This window comes from Myripristis murdjan, chromosome 6, assembly GCF_902150065.1.
Source record: "Myripristis murdjan chromosome 6, fMyrMur1.1, whole genome shotgun sequence".
NCBI lineage: Eukaryota > Metazoa > Chordata > Actinopteri > Holocentriformes > Holocentridae > Myripristis > Myripristis murdjan.
The window spans coordinates 1,683,732-1,699,947 of NC_043985.1; the positions used below are offsets into that span (position 1 = coordinate 1,683,732).

At 41.5% G+C, this 16,216-nt stretch overlaps 1 long non-coding RNA gene across 1 annotated transcript in view; it reads right to left on the minus strand.

Annotated features, from left to right (window-relative positions):
- Window positions 1-609: 609 nt before the first annotated feature.
- Window positions 610-16,216, minus strand: part of LOC115361122 (uncharacterized) — a 22,401-nt gene continuing 6,794 nt past the window's right edge. The window contains exons 2-3 of the long non-coding RNA XR_003928383.1: window positions 4,616-4,621; window positions 610-620 (exon numbers count right to left, since the gene is read on the minus strand). This is a non-coding gene — a long non-coding RNA (uncharacterized LOC115361122). The remainder of the gene's footprint in view (window positions 621-4,615; window positions 4,622-16,216) is intronic.

Genomic DNA, 16,216 nt, shown 5'->3' on the forward strand with positions numbered 1-16,216 from the left:
CTATTCAATGCTACGATCACAATCAGCACATACATATATCTCCATATCAGCTGTCCCGTCACAGCTGATGTCAGATCAAAGGAGATTGGCACCGTTTGTGCTGATTGTGAGGTTTTGGTGATGTGCGCCAGCCAGCCAAACTTCCACTGCGCCGGCTCCGCTCCGCCTTGCGCTGAAAGTAGACGTGGTTTCAGACGGCGAGCTTTTGGCGCACCTCGGCGAAGCCTTTTGGCACGAAACTGTCACTGCGCCAAGCCGAACCATCTGTCGGCACCTCCCCCCGCTGCGCCGCCACTCCCATCTCGGCGAACCTCCGCCTGCGAAACTTGGAGACTGTCCGCCTCTGCCGTTTCGCCGGTCGAAACTAGCTCTGCGCGGGGTTCGCCTCACTGCGCCACCCCGCGCTGCGCCGGGAAACTAGAGCCCCTAGGGTGACCACCTGCTAATAAGCCCAATGGGGGACAAGGGGTATGATTCTGAGGGACAATGTGGGACACCGCCCGGTGTGGCGGCGCCCCCACCCGGCGGGCAGACTCACCGATACCGGTTTACCGATTTCTAGCAGATACTACTTTACATGGTATATTAATGTTGCTCTGTTCCCCTAACATATGTAATTGCTGCTGTATGCTCATGAATAGGCCATCCTTGTTAATGAGCCCTTAGCTTTCAATGTGTTTTTTTTTTTTTCTAAATAAAAGATATTCATAATATTTTAAACATTTCAATTAATTGACAGATGAACTTCTACTTAAGATTTACTTTTTATTTAAAGTGAATAAATTGCAATGGAAAATATAAATACAATTAAATAGCTTAAAACAGTGTTAATTTCGTCGGCTATTTTTCAATTTAATTTTAGTCTTAGTCTTGTGTCAAATGCCCTTATTAGTTTTAGTCATATTTTTTGTTTAGTCACATTTTAGTCGATGAAAAGTCTTAGCATTTTAGTCTAGTTTTAGTCGAAGAAAATCCAAAGTATTTTAGTCTAGTTTTAGTCGACTAAATTACAAAGTATTTTAGTCTAGTTTTAGTCAGTAGTCTTTTTGAGTCTTTGACCTGCATCATGTTGGCTTTTTTTAATTTAACAATATGTTAAATTATTATTATTATTTTAAAAATGTAAATTGCTTATCAAACAGACCTAACAATTCAGCTACCAATGAATGAGTAGTAGTATGTATGTGATAACATAAATTGAAAAATAAGCTGAAGTGATACCTCTTCTATGAATAGACAAGCTAAGCTAGTGTGCTGCTGTTAGCCAGTGAAAATAGAGCGGAGTGGCAACTCTTCACTTTGTTAATAATCTATGTCAGTGCGCTGCTGTTTTAACTTTGTTCTCACCGCGCTACGCTTCAGACAGCGCTGGTGGGTGTGTGCTCCTCAGTCATACACACACACATACGTCCCAGTGTGTGCAGACAGCAGCGCAGGAGGAGAAAAACTATCGCGCATCGCCCTATCCCCCGGGCGAACTAGCTTTTTTTTTTTTTTTTTTTTTTTTTTTTTTTTGAGAGCAAGCATTGATTATGCGGGACACGGTCTCAATTTGTGGGACGCGTGAAACGGGCTTCAAACGCTGTACGTGAGCGCGCTACGCGGGACAGGTGGTCACCCTACAAACACCTGATGTGAATTTTGCCGTTAAGCTCCTTGTTAGAGAACAGCAACTTGTGCAAAAAGTACTGAAACATTGAACAGTTGGACATGTGCATTCAAAAGTTTACAGAAGGTCACATTAAGTTCACCTGTAAAGGTTATAATGCATTTTAGGTTCATCCTGGAATTTCACCCGAAAGCCGAATATCCCTAACTTTTTGTGAGTAGTGTATATTATTTCCCCAGACCAAACTGGCTTTATAAAAAAAAAAAAAATTCAGTACTTGTTGGCATTTCAATTTTTATATTCCTCAGATCCCAAGCAATTAGCGCCTGAGGCAATCAGGCACTGAATCTGATTGGATGCTGAAAAAACAATTGATAGAGTTGAATGGGATTACCTACAGTGTATATTGTCAAGAATACTCTCCTCATCAATATGTGCCAGGCATAGCTTGATTCAAGATAAAGTAGTTTACTTAAGACTTCATCTATCCAAGCCCTGCTGCTTCCTGCAGTTGGGTCATTTTATGTTCACACTGTAACTGTGCTAAGACCACCTCCTCAACAGGGTCTTAGTCCACTTGTAGAGTTCAACAACAAGGCAGGTGTGAAAATGCTCTATGTTAAGCTAATTCAAACTTGGTTTTGGACATGAAGAATGTGGCTATGAGTAAGCACTGCTTGACAAGGCATGAGTTTCACCATTGTATCACCTAACTGCTAGACCTGATAAACCCAAACAATTTATTCTAAGCTACTATCAGGTAGATTTACAAAGAATATACCAAACAACTGTTTTGCTTATCACATATTACCCACTGAACATTAACATCTCACCCTTGGGGATTGGGAAAATATGTGCATGTTTCTATGTTTCTAAATATTTACAAAAATTCATATTTGAAAATTGAGGCTTTTTTTTTTTTTTTTATATTATTGATTTAATTATGTTGTGAAATCTTCCCCACTACCACATGATTTTGGGCCAAACAGTTTCAAAATCACTGGTAGGTGCTTTGATTAATTTAGAAATAATTTGAAAGCTTATGTGGAAACAGTTAACAATTCATGATTAATTCAACTTTAATCCATGACAATTTATTTAGTGATTGTAAAAGGGTGAAAAAAACCACTGCACATTAAAGAGGGACTAAAAGCTAACAGGATGCTTACTTACATTCCATATTAAGTAACTGTGTATGAAACAGTTTATCTTCAGTGTACTCTCCTATTCTGGATGTCAAAAATTGAGTGTCAATAACCTATCAGAAAGTCTGATCATGATATCATGTGGATGTGTTAGAAAGCCATACTGTAGATTGAGTGTTCATGCTGATGCAGCCTGAGTGTGTTGTTGTTATGTTTAAGAATTTCTTTATTTGTTTATTCATATGTGCATCAATTTATCAAGTACTTCTTTCAACAATAAATTCCCATTCAGGATCACAACACTTGCCTCTATACTTTGAAAGGAGCCATTTCAAGCAATTTGAGAACCTTGTAAATATCTCCCTGGAGCTTAAGACCCCATTAGCCCCCATTGTAGAGTTAGGACACAGTACAGTGACATCATCTTTCAGCTGGTCACTTGAGGAGCCTCTAGATTGGGAATCACCAAATTGCGGACCGCGGTCCGGCACGGACCCGGTGACGGTTCTGTCCGGACCCATGACATTTCTGATATAAATAAATAAATCATTCGTTGTTATTTTTTCTCTGATGGTCGTGGCTACAGACTGCATGCGCAGATAATCTAGCTAATATGACAGGAGCGTCATCAATAGCCTTTCAGCACCAGAGAATAGTTGAAGAGGAGATGAGACGACAAAATGGCTTGCTCCAAAATGAAAAAAGTAGATAGCAGATGTTTTATTCAAAAGATTCTGAATGTTTTTTCATTTTTCAGTGACAGTTTCATGAAATATAGGCCTTAATAAAGGCCCCATGGCATGAAAAATGCAATTTTCATTGTTTTTGTGTGATAGGGAAGGTCTGGGGCCACATAAATACTGTCTCATGAATTAAACCTGTGATAAGTGGAGAAACGCACACAGCCCATTCTTTGAAACTCTCCCTTTAAGACGAGTGGACAACACTTCCTCCTTTTTGTGACATCACACATAAGGCTACACCGCCCGCCAGCCCACCTCCGCTCCCCAGGTAACAAGCTAACAAGTTAGCAACGTGTCAAAGAAATGTTGCTGCACCATAGACGGATGCAAGGAGACTCATGTTTCATTGCACAGTCTTCCAAAAGAAACACACGTTACAGACCAGAGGCTGATGGTAAATTTTTCCCGGGTCCCGTTTACGGGTGAGTACCGTTGAGCAGCGTAGATTTCAGTTACTTGCCTGTGATTGGCCCGACCATATGTCACTCAAAAACAGTCAGCCAATCAGTGGAGAGGTGCTGATTTTCTCTTCTGATTGGCTAAACAAACCGTGCTGCCAGAGCTCTGGGAGAAAGGCAAGAGAGAGGAGCACTTTCTATTTATTTCATTAAGAAGAAATTCAGTCTCTGTTTTCTGTTAGTTGAAATGTAGTAAAGACAACTGCAGTTTTGTTTTTCATTCAAGTGCCATACAGGTTTAGACTTATCAGTATGTTAAAAGTACATTACTTTGAAAATACTGGAAATTTGACAATAAATGGTATAGAAATGTACATACATTGTTGATTTTATTTACATCAGGGTACTATTTAGACGTTATAAGATTCGGACTTGTGCTGGGAGGAAATTTTAGTAACTGGACCCCTTTAAATTTTAATTGAATACCCCTGATCTAGATCCTCAAGTGATCCCACAAGTGGGGTTTTGCTTCTCTTAAAAATGAATGCAACTTTTAAAATGATTCATGTAGCTTCATGAAACTTTGTGGAAAGGGTAGTCATGTCACACTGATAGGCCAAAGGCAGTAGGTGTGATGAAATTTTGGTGGATATCTAACATGTGGAACTGTTATATCTTGACAAATGCATATTGATGGCAGAGGTACAGTATGTGCTTTACTGAATGCTTTTTTCTACTTAAATGATGTAATATTTGAAGGACAGGGTATCAAACCACTTGCCTGCTTGATCCTTTAGCTGGCTGCTCAACATACATTCCTGGTTGACAGGCTGATCCATTGACAGACTGTCAAGACAGCTAGCCATGACTTTGCACCCACTGTAATTGATCAGCAGTTAATCAGTTGGCTGGTTAATTGGATGCACAGAGAGAAGAAGGATTGTTGATCAAAGTCAGTTTAAAATGACATTAACTCACATATTGATCAGTGCACTACTAGCAAGCTCAAGACAAGGTTGTCAGGGTTATAAATTATCACAACACTACAAACAAGTATGACATTTATAGATGCAAACATTTCTTTGAGCTTGTCAGCTGCAGCACTTTTCCTGCGTCTTTTTGTCTCTTTCCCAGCTGTCTTTACTGGTGTGATTGTGTATGAGAGACATTACTGCCAGACCAGTTTTACAAAAAACAGTAAATCATTTTATTAAAAACAAATTTATGCTTTGATGCATGTGGCATGTGCCCCTTTCTTATGGGTTAGTTGGCCGTCCCAGCTCATCCCCATTGCACTTTTTTTTCTCTTTGCTTTTTTTTTTTTTTTTTTTTTTTTTTTTTAAGTGCATGTTAAAGGTGTTCTGAATGTGGGCAGGCTGCTTTCACAAACATTTAACCTGTTGAAACCTAAGGAAATTTGCTTGGTTTATTTCAGAAACTTGGGGGAAAAGGTAATGAGCGACTTAAGAGATGATCTTAACGTTAGCAGGAAACTTGCAAAAAGTTATGAGAAAATGACCAGGAAAATTTAGCACACATAAAAACAATATAGAATTAACATACAGTCTATTTAACATGAAATTTCAAGGGGAAAAATTGTTTAAAATAAATAAAAAGACCTCCCAAACCGCTACTGCTCCTGGGCAGTAGCGGTTTTAGGCACAGGCGAACCGGGCAGCCGCCCGGGGCGGCATTTTTTCATGTCACGTGGGGGGCGGCAAGAGCGCCAAAAAAAAAAAAAAATCATCAGCGCTGCAAAGCAGTTTTCTATTACCGTATTCATCTGAATATAAGACCAGTGGTGGTTCTGCCTATGTTGCCGCCCTAGGCGAAATTACTGGCTTGCACCCTTTCATGTTACTACTCCAACCCCCCCGCCCCCGTGGCACCATCAGGCGGCATCACGCGAGCTGGCCACGGCACCAGCTGGCATCAGGCCGCTCACCTGTCAGATCCAGCAGACCTGACCGGGTGGGCGCGGTACCGGCTGGTACCGTGGCCGGCTCACGTGATGCCGACTGATGGTGCCGCGGCATATTGCGGGTCAATACGGTAGGCGATTTTTTTTTTTCTTGTGCGCCCCCAAGTAGATTGCGCCCTGGGCGGTTGCCCACACTGCCTATAGCAAAAACCGTCCCTGTATAAGACGATATTTTTTCCATTGAAAATGCCCTGAAAAAACACCCTCGTCTAATATTGGGGTCTAAGCAAATACACATGTATTGTTGCATATGTAAACCAGTAGGTAGGCTCGCCTGATGCCGCGATTACTGGCGAATAGCCGCATTGCACAGTCAATAATCAACCATGTTGTCAGTGTCATTGTCCGTTGTGCTGCTGCAGCCGCGTATGAACAAAAGTTGATTTATAATGAAAGGTATATGTATGCGCCGCTCACCTGTCAGGGCACGGAAGGGCGCAAGGCAGTAATTTCGCCCAGGGCGCAGGGCGGCAACATGGGCAGAACCGCCACTGCTCCTGGGTCACAATAAAAGTGACACACACCTTCAGATTTGTTTTTAAATAAGTAAATAAGCTCCTAAACATTCCATCCCCCTCACTTGGGAAATGATGGCTACACCCCTGTTTGAAACCATATGCAGTATCTATAACACAATGAATTAAAATGTGTTGCTTTTAGGCCATGAAGGTCATTGTGTTAACAATTAGGTTATGTAGGTTGAGGCACATTTCAGCCAGTTGGTCACCAGATACACTGTGGTTCCCTTATTTTTTGTTTAGAACATAAAAGCTAGTTTCAAAATTGTTTTAACTTTTTGCTCATTGATATTTTGGCACTCTTCACACCTTCAAAGAAAGTGTATCTTCAGCAGCCACTTATTGTGTTTCCTCTTGGTTGCTATCATCATCATATCATCATTGTTGCTATGGCTGCTATCATCATCTCAGTTTTGAAAAAAACTGAGACATAAGAAATAGAGACATCATTCATGTCTCTATTTCTGCATTTTCTCTTCCTGCTCTCTCTCTCCTGCCCTCCCTCTGTATATTGAAATTCTCAGTATACAGAAGTTCAAATAAACCAAACAATGAAGCAATATAGAAATTTGTTGGTGTGAACATTAATCACTTCTGTGCTATCATGTTCTTATGATTTGTTTCCTACACATATATGATTATATCTCCTTGGTGCGTGCTGGTAAATAATCCTTGTCTAATGAGGACCACTGTTTGGCCCAAACACCTTGAGATAAGATTTGATGAATCTTCAGTGATTCTAAAGGGGAAATTGCAGGGGCAAAAATACGGGAGAAAAACAGTATGAAGATAGAGCACATGGGGTATTTAAAAATAAACAATCAACAATCCAGTGCTTTAACATGCTGAATAAAATGGAAATGGACAGCATAAACAAACGTGGGTTCACTGCTATAATCCTGCTGGTGCTGGGTAGGTTGGGAAGGGCAGGTCATGGCACAGGAGGTATGTAAATTTGGTTTAGGGTGGTGCTAAGTGGAAATGTTAATTAATAATTAATATTAAAATTGACAGGGTGATAAAATGGTGATTTCTCTTTGTGGGAGCATTAATGTAGTTAGCACCATCCTGATGAAGTGCTTTGAGAAACTGGTTCTCCAGCACATAAAGAACAACATCCCTGCCAGTCTGGACCCTCAGCAGTTTGCATTCAGAACCAACAGATCCACAGAGGATGCCATCTCCACTGCTCTCCACTCAGTCTTCACTCACCTGGAGAAAAGCAGCACCTACATCAGAATGCTGTTTGTGACTTCAGCTCAGCTTTCAACACAATCTCCCCCATGAAGCTGATTGGAAAACTGAACACTCTGGGCATCAGTACCACTCTCTGCAACTGGATACTGGACTTCCTCACAAACAGACCCAGTCAGTTCGGATTGGCAGTGTCTCCTCTCCACTCTAGTGCTCAACACCGGAGCCCCCCAGGGCTGTGTGCTCAGCCCCCTCCTGTTCACGCTGTACACCCACGACTGCAACCCCCGACATGGAGAGAACTCTATTGTGAAGTTCGCGGATGACACCACCATCATCGGCCGGATTTCCAACAATGATGAGTTCTCATATCGGGAGGAAATCAACCATCTTGCAGAATGGTGCACAGAAAACAACCTACTGCTCAACGTCAGCAAAACCAAAGAGCTGATAGTTGATTTTAGAAAAAAAGAGGCAAAGACACACAACCCTGTCTACATTAATGGAGCTGAGGTGAGCAAGTGAGCAGTTTTAAGTTCCTGGGAATCAACATAACAGAGAACCTAACATGGACTTCACATATCTCTGCCCTGGTTAAAAAAGCTCAGAAACGGCTGTATTTCTTAAGGAAACTTAAGAAAGCAAATTCCCACGCCAAGTTCTTGTCAGCTTCTACAAAGGAGCGATTGAAAGCATCCTGACTGGAAACATCACAAACTGGCATGGGATGTGCACGGCCCAGGACAGGAAGACTCTGCAACGAGTGATTAAAACTGCCCAAAACATCATTGGCACCCATCTACCAAGCATCAGTGATATCGGGAGGTGAGGTGCCTGCGCAGAGCCAAAAGGATCCTAAAGACAACAGCTAGTGTACGTGTTACCAGACATGAGCTTACCAAAATCAATCAAGGCTCATTCTGTAGGAAGCATAAGTTCACTAAGAAATTGAATTGCAATCATCCACTATTTCAAAATATGCTGAATCAAGTCAAATGTTTGGCCTGATGGTGGCACTAGAGGAAAGGCTATGAGGTCATTGATAGGGTGCATGCTCTGCGTAGCATGAATGTCCTCATCAAATTTCATGGAAATCTGCCCAAAGATTGCAATATTTCAAATTTCATATTTTGGCTAATCTATCTAATGGGTGGTGCCACAGGGTCACCAAAGTCAAGAGGAATCTTCCTTTGGGGAGTATGGCTGCACTCTCCTAATGTCATGCCTATCCACTTATTAGATTTCATGGTATTTTGTGTGAAAGTTGACATTTTTGGCCTGAGGGTGGCACTAGAGGAAAGGTCATGGAGTGACCAAATAGATGGGTAAATGTTCTGGGGGTCATGATTATGCCATTGAATTTCGTGACCACCTTCCAAATAGGTATTGAGATATCAAATGTGGCATTTTTACAAAAGGTTGGCGCACTATTGGCAGGGTGCATTCTCTGGGGAGCATGAATGTGTTCATCAAATGTCACAGTAGTCTGCTCAGTAGATTTCAAGATATGTTGCTTGAACAGATGAAGGGATGCCTGGAAGGACAGACAGACTGCTGACCAGCCAGCAAACATGGCCAGACATCATTTTGCCTCACCTTAACAGCTTCATTTTGAGGGTGTAAACGCAAAACCATAGAAAATAAACTGAGTGGAATCAGCATTGTACAGGAATTCGAGTGTTGCCAATGACCTACTGGCAGTCATGTTTGAATAACCAATTGAATACCTTTATTGACACGTCCACTGAGACAAAACAAGAACCTGGCTCTATGTTGTAACAAAGGGGACAGTAGGTTAATATATGAAATTAACATAACAATAACAACATTGTTATCTTACAACCATTCGCATTCGCCGTCTCCAGTGCAAGAAAACATTGTTCTCCACATGCTGGCAAGCCGGCCAGGCACTGCCCGGCATCAGGCCGCTCACCTGTCAGATCCGCGACCTGACCGGGGTGGGCGCGGTCACCGGCCGGTGCCGCGGCCGCTGTTGCCTTATGCCGACCGGTGGCTTTTTTATTCAAACAAATTTTGTCCATATAAAAAGTATTTTTCCAAAAAAGGGTCTTGAAAAAGAGGGGTCATCTTAAAATCAAGGTCGTCTTTTATGCAGGTCAATACGGTAGTCTAGAAAACTGCCGATTTTTTTTTTTTTTTTTTTGAGGACGCATTTTTTTTCTCGTGCGCCCCCAAGTAGATTGCGCCCTGGGCGGTTGCCCACACTGCCCATAGCAAAAACCGTCCCTTATGTTAGGCATATCAGACGGCGTTGCTGTTGAGTCTCCATCGTTCACATGTGTTCTGTATCTTGAGGGTTCATTTCAACCTTCTTTTCTGGATGGAATGGTGCTACACACATCATTTCGGTCTGGTTGCCATGGACACATGATGCTCCATTCTGTAGAATGGTACGGCGATAAAAAGCATATGTGAAACCAAGCCGCTCCAGTTGAAAATTGATACATTGTGTGAAAACACCCTAAGGCTCAAGTTCTAAGTTCTAACATCACAATCATGAGGCACAAGGTTATTTTCAGAATTCTTGCAGTTATATTTATGTGATGATATTTGCCATTGCTGTGTAATGCGCTGCAATTTCATATATTGTTATTTGCAGCCTGATAATGAAAGTGAAAGTGAAAAAAGAACTGTAGACATTTTTGTAAATTTAGTTTAAAAAAAAAACAAAAAAAAACTGAAATATCACATTGACACAAGTATTCAGACCCTTTACTCAGTACTTAGTTGAAGCCCTTTTGGCAGCAATTATAGCCTTGAGTCTTTTTGGGTATGACGCAACAAGCTTTGCACACCTGGATTGGGGGATTTTCTACGATTCTTCTCTTCAAATCCTCTCAAGCTTGGTCAGGTTGGATGGGGACTGTCTGTGGACAGCCATTTTCAGGTCTCCAGAGATGTTGGATAGGGTTCAAGTCAGGGCTCTGGCTGGGCCACTCTAGGACATTCACAGAGTTGTCCCTAAGCCACTTCTGTGTTGTCTTGGCTGTGTGCTTAGGGTCATTGTCATGTTGGAAGGTGAACCTTCAGCCCAGTCTGAGGTCCTGAGTGCTGTGGAACAGGTTTTCATTGAGGATATCTCTGTACTTGACCAGTCTCCCAGTCCCTGCTGCTGAAAAACAGCCCCACAGCCTGAAGCTGCCACCACCATGCTTCACTGTTGGGATGGTACTGGGCAGGTGATGAGTGGTGCCTGGTTTCCTCAAGACATAACGTTTGGAACTGAGGCCAAACAGTTCAATCAAACTGTTGGCTACTCTGGTAACTAGTACTAATAGACCAAATATATTAAAAGTGAAGTTAAGTGAAGTGACTGCCCTCTGTATTCTTGATATCCATTATTTTCCAATATTTTTCAGTGTGAAACTGTGAAATTAAAAATGAGTGCATGATGCACAGAACTGGCTCAATGCACTCTTCACTCAGAGTGTCCTACCCTGAGTTTTCAAAATGGCCACTAGTGGCCTCTATCAGGTATTTCCTAGTACCTGTGTTTCTAAAACTGAACACTACACCTGTGCATCGGCAATAATAGTCCCCGGTACTTCCGTTTTGGCTTTTTTGTTTGCATCGTTACTTTTTTATTTGCAACGCAGCGTTTTCTTTTTATTTGCAGCGGTTTCTTTTATTATTTGCAGCGATGGCAGCGATGGCAGCGATGGCGGTTCTTGGCCACCGTACCAAAGGCTATGGATGAACTCCTTGTGTGAAAGCCAGAGGCCTGCAGAAGAGTGGTATGAAGAGTGGTATGAAGTCAACATTGTACAGATCTGGTAATGAAATTTATCAGAATTACATTTTAAAAGTTAGTACACTTTTCAGTATTAAATATTAGTTAATATAAATACATCTTAAATATTAGATAAACATAACAAACATTGAAACAGAAACCTTTTTTTCAGTGCCACTCCCTGACAATGACATCCGAGCAGGTGCAGCATCTCTGATCAGTCATAGACCTCAGCCTCTCTGTTCTGTTGCCCTCATGCGCCCTGCATGCACCAACAGACAGATAACTCCTTCCCCAATCAGCACGATGAAGACGTTCAGTTTAAGTTCAACGTCCTTTATTTATGATGTAGGATAGGGTAAAACTGAGAGACAAAATACAGTAAAAAAAAAAAAAAAAAAAAAAAAAAAAAATATATATATATAATATATATATATACTCTTTGTATAAATAAAATACATTTGACACAAATTCTGCATATTATTCATTCATTCATTCGTTCATTCATTCATTCATCTTCTAAACCGCTTATCCTCACTAGGGACGCGGGGGGGTGCTGGAGCCTATCCCAGCACACATAGGGCGAAGGCAGTGAGACACCCTGGACCCTATAAACATGTTGCTAACCAAGGTAACTGTAGATTATATGTCACACACAAAACAAGCATCAATCCCTAAACCCATTATTTGGGGATTTAGCATTGCGTAATCTTGCGCACCTCCCGTTATCTGGAAAACACCTGCGTACCTGCTATATTATGCATAGGCGTGTTTTGGGCGTTACGCCAATTACACCAATCAGTGTGCCAGGTGCCACTGCCTTTAAGGGCAGGATGCACTATCCTAAATCCTAAATCCTAAACCCGCGATGGAGAGAGGGAGGTAGATTTTCTCAGGGCTTCTACTGAGGCTAAAGCAAGGTGGCTTTTTATATATATTATATATTATATTATAGGCGAGTTAATTCGGGAGGTGGAGCCACATGTGTCCAAGTGGACATGTCACAAGGTTGTACTGATTGAGTAAAATCCCCAGGTCACACCACAGACACACAAGAGGCAGAGGTGGAACTATGTGTAAACTAATTTATTGACAAGGTAGATTGGGCAAATAAAATATTAAAAATAAAAATATAGCACAGCTGCTGGCTTATGATAAAACAATAAAACACACTGGCTTAAGTGTCCAATTAAAACAGTCTTTCCTCTAAACAGTCTATATGAGTAATAAACTCAGTCCATTCCAGCGGCGTCCCGGTATCAGTCCGACTGCGTGCGTGGTGAGGCTCCGTCGGGGCGCACATTGAAGCCGCCTGGGCGCGCTCTTGTAAAAGCCCAAATGGGATAGCGGGTGGTCCTGAGCACCCACTATCCGCTTTCCCTAAAGTGTGTACTCAAGATAGCAATTGTAGGGATAGCGCATAAAACACGCCCACGGACACACCTCCAGGCGCAAATAACGGAGTCGGCATAATGGATAGCGGGTAGCGTGGGCGCAAGATACCGTTTACGGATAGTGGAAGCTGCTAAATGCGCAACTCATGGGTAGCGGATAGTGGCAATGGGTAGCGGGTGGCACAAGATAGGGCCCTAGATCTCCAGCTAGAACAGAACACTCTGATTGCCAAAATTGCTGATGGTTTGTCCGAAATTGTGTTAGTGCCATCAAGAATTGGTGATGTCTCCAAGGGATCAATATTGTCTTATCAGTGCCTCCCAGTGGTGTCTGTGGACATCAAAATGCTCCCACAGGCACCTACATTTCCTCTACTACCCATTTGCAGCCATAGACTGCAAAAGGTCTTTAATTTGGTGCCCGACCATTAACAGTTTCTGCATCTTCAAAGCCTGGAGGTATCCGAGTGCCCATGTGTAACAGCTAACAGATTTTTGCAAGCTCCCCATATGAGGCGGGAATCTTCTGCTGAATCACTAGCTATTCACATTACCAAGGGAGTGCATCAAACAGAATCAATGAGGAGGGGGCTGGAACTGGAGCCAGAGGTGTTGCATTAATATACAAAGATGTTAAACATGAACATGTCACACTGTGGTCTCGTCGCACATCCTAACACTCCTCATCTTGGAGCCAGCCCAGACAGTAGAGTTGTGGACCCAACCTAGCAGCGTCATCACTGTGGGGAGTGTCAAGGGGTGACGCACAAATTGAAGAAATGAAAGAAATAACTGATTTCTTCTGTTTTAACATTTACATGAACATCCTTCTATCCAGAGGCTGAAAATTTAATTGTACTGCATTTGTGCTGGTTTTATGACTCTGCATCACTGCTATTATTATGATTTGTCTTTCTGAAATAATTTGTTGTGTAGATCTCTATGCATACTTTTATTACATGTAGTGAATCCTAACTGCAATAATGCTTTGCAAGATCTGTTAATTGAACAGATAGTGCATGGAATCTACCACATGCTGACAGTCGGCATGCTGGAGGAGATGGCCTGGTGATGTTGTCTGCTTGGCACAGCAGACTGCAAATTAGTCATCTGAAGAATGAAATGAAAGAAAAGAATGACTTCTTCTGTTTTAACAGTTACATTAAAACCCTTATGCAAAATGATCAAACGATCGACAGAAGAGATTTAGTTAGCTGGTGCAGCGGACATGTACAGGGTCATCCAGTTCAGAATTCAGGATTGAGACAAGGAAGGTTTATCTTCCTTGTCTGCAATTCTTTCAGGGGTGCCCTGGCTAACAAAAGTTTGGGAACCACTGATGTAGTGTACTTGGTAAAAAAAAAATGGAACAGAAAGTCTACATTGAATTTATCATTCATCATTTATCATCATTGCATTTATTTATGCAAAGTTTGATCATGATTTGATCATTTAAAACTAGATTTAATCATATCTTTGCAAAATGCAAAGAATCAGTTTTACTGGGACATCTAATACATGACATTGTTTCACAAAAGTATAGACTAGCTCATTTGACATTTGGCATCAGTGTGTTCTTAAAGCACTGGGATAGCACAGCCTCATGCTCGGCATGGTCTACGCAGTGTGGACAATGCACACGGTCTGCATGTATTGATGTCCAAAATCCATGTAATTGGTTTTTCATCACCAACAGCCTCCTAAATCACAAGGTGATTATGCATGTAAAGTCTAACCCTTTCATGCATGGTTTCCACTACAGGCATATATACTATATGAACAAAATTATTGGGCCACCTATAAAAACAAATTTGAGTTTCATCATTTGGGCTGGGGAAGCATGAAGCAGGGTGCTAGTGAGTAAAGGAAGATATGCCTGAAGGGTGCTGTGTTCCAGTAAAAATAAATGATGTAGAAAGTTATTCGACCACATGGTGATGTTGTTTGACAGTGTACAGCTATAGAGGAGTGATGTAGGTTTATTGTTTACAGATTTAGAGGGGGTGAAGTGTCTCTTCCTGGCTGACTGAGCTGAAGAGAGAGAGTTTGGAAACAGTAGACCCTAATGCAATGCAAACTGTGGTACAGTTGGGTGATAACAGCAGTGATAGGATAGTAGGGGAGGATAGAGAAAGATACTCCCTATAACAGAGACAGCCTATTACGAGCAAGACCAGAGCAGAACAAACTGAAAAAGCACCTCTGATAAAAGCTTGAAGGATTAAATGGGAACGGCATTGCAGCAGTAGGCTACTGCTAACCTCCATCCGTCTATCAATCCTTCCTCTCTCTCTCTCCTTCCCTCAGTAAAATAGAGTTGTGGAAGGATCCCTTCATCCCTCCTTCAGTTAAAGTTCACCTATAAGTGAAGCAGGGAATTGGATGTGCAGTGCAACATAAACAGTGTTGTCAGTATGAACAGCACAGAACAAAATACAGTGAAAAACAATACCACACATCAGTACAGTACATAACACTACCAAACCGGACAGTACAGCACAGCACAGTGCAATATAGTTGAGCTGAGTACAGTTTAGTTTAATTCAATATAGGACAATATAATACAATAGTGCATATGGTGTATGTATATCAGGGGTCCTAAAACTAGAACTCAAAAGTCCACATCTAATTTATATTCAAGGTCAGGGGTCGGGCATGTTTGGTGTTAACAAAATAACATTAATAAGTGCAGCCTGCGTGGGCATTTGTTCAATTTTGTATGTGATGCCAGATTTATTTAATTTTTCAGTTTCTATAAAATGGACATCCAGCAGTCTGAACGTAGTTATGACTCAGTTTTGACCAACAATGTCAGTACTGTGGTTTCATGGTATGGCAGTACACATCCTATTTATCTCCACAATACAATAAATCACAAATGGCAACCAAGATTAACACTGCCCTCAGGTCAATAGTTGATGCTGACCAGTATGCGAGTCCTTACTGTCCTTTAGGGTCACACTAGTTTCTCTCCTCTGTTCTGCTCTGCTCTGTGTTTCAATGACGATTGGGGCTTAGCCCCTATACACACCATAATTATTATAGTTTTGCATTTTTCATTAATGTTTGTTTTCATTTGTTTTTAATTTTGTTTTTATTAGGGGCCGGGCAGCCTAAGCTGCCAGGACCCTCTTGTATTTGTGAATGTTCTTCTTCTTCTTCTTCTTCTTCTTCCGAGGAAGTCCTATTTCCCATGCATGAAAAATCACCAAATGTTGCAGGTCCAGTCCCATGCCAGATACATTCAGATGCAAACTCAAGCCAATAGTCCTGATGATGGCGCTATAGCAAGCCTTTAAAGTTTAAAACTTTGAAAATTCATAACAAATCAACCATATGTGCTACAGCTTTGCAACTTTCACCAAAATGTAGCCCCAATACTGAAGAAACCTTTGTGCATTTAAACCTATTGCAAATTATGAAGTCCATCACTCTATTTTTTTCAAAAACTGTAAAACCTATCTCCTCCCACAATTTTTGCTC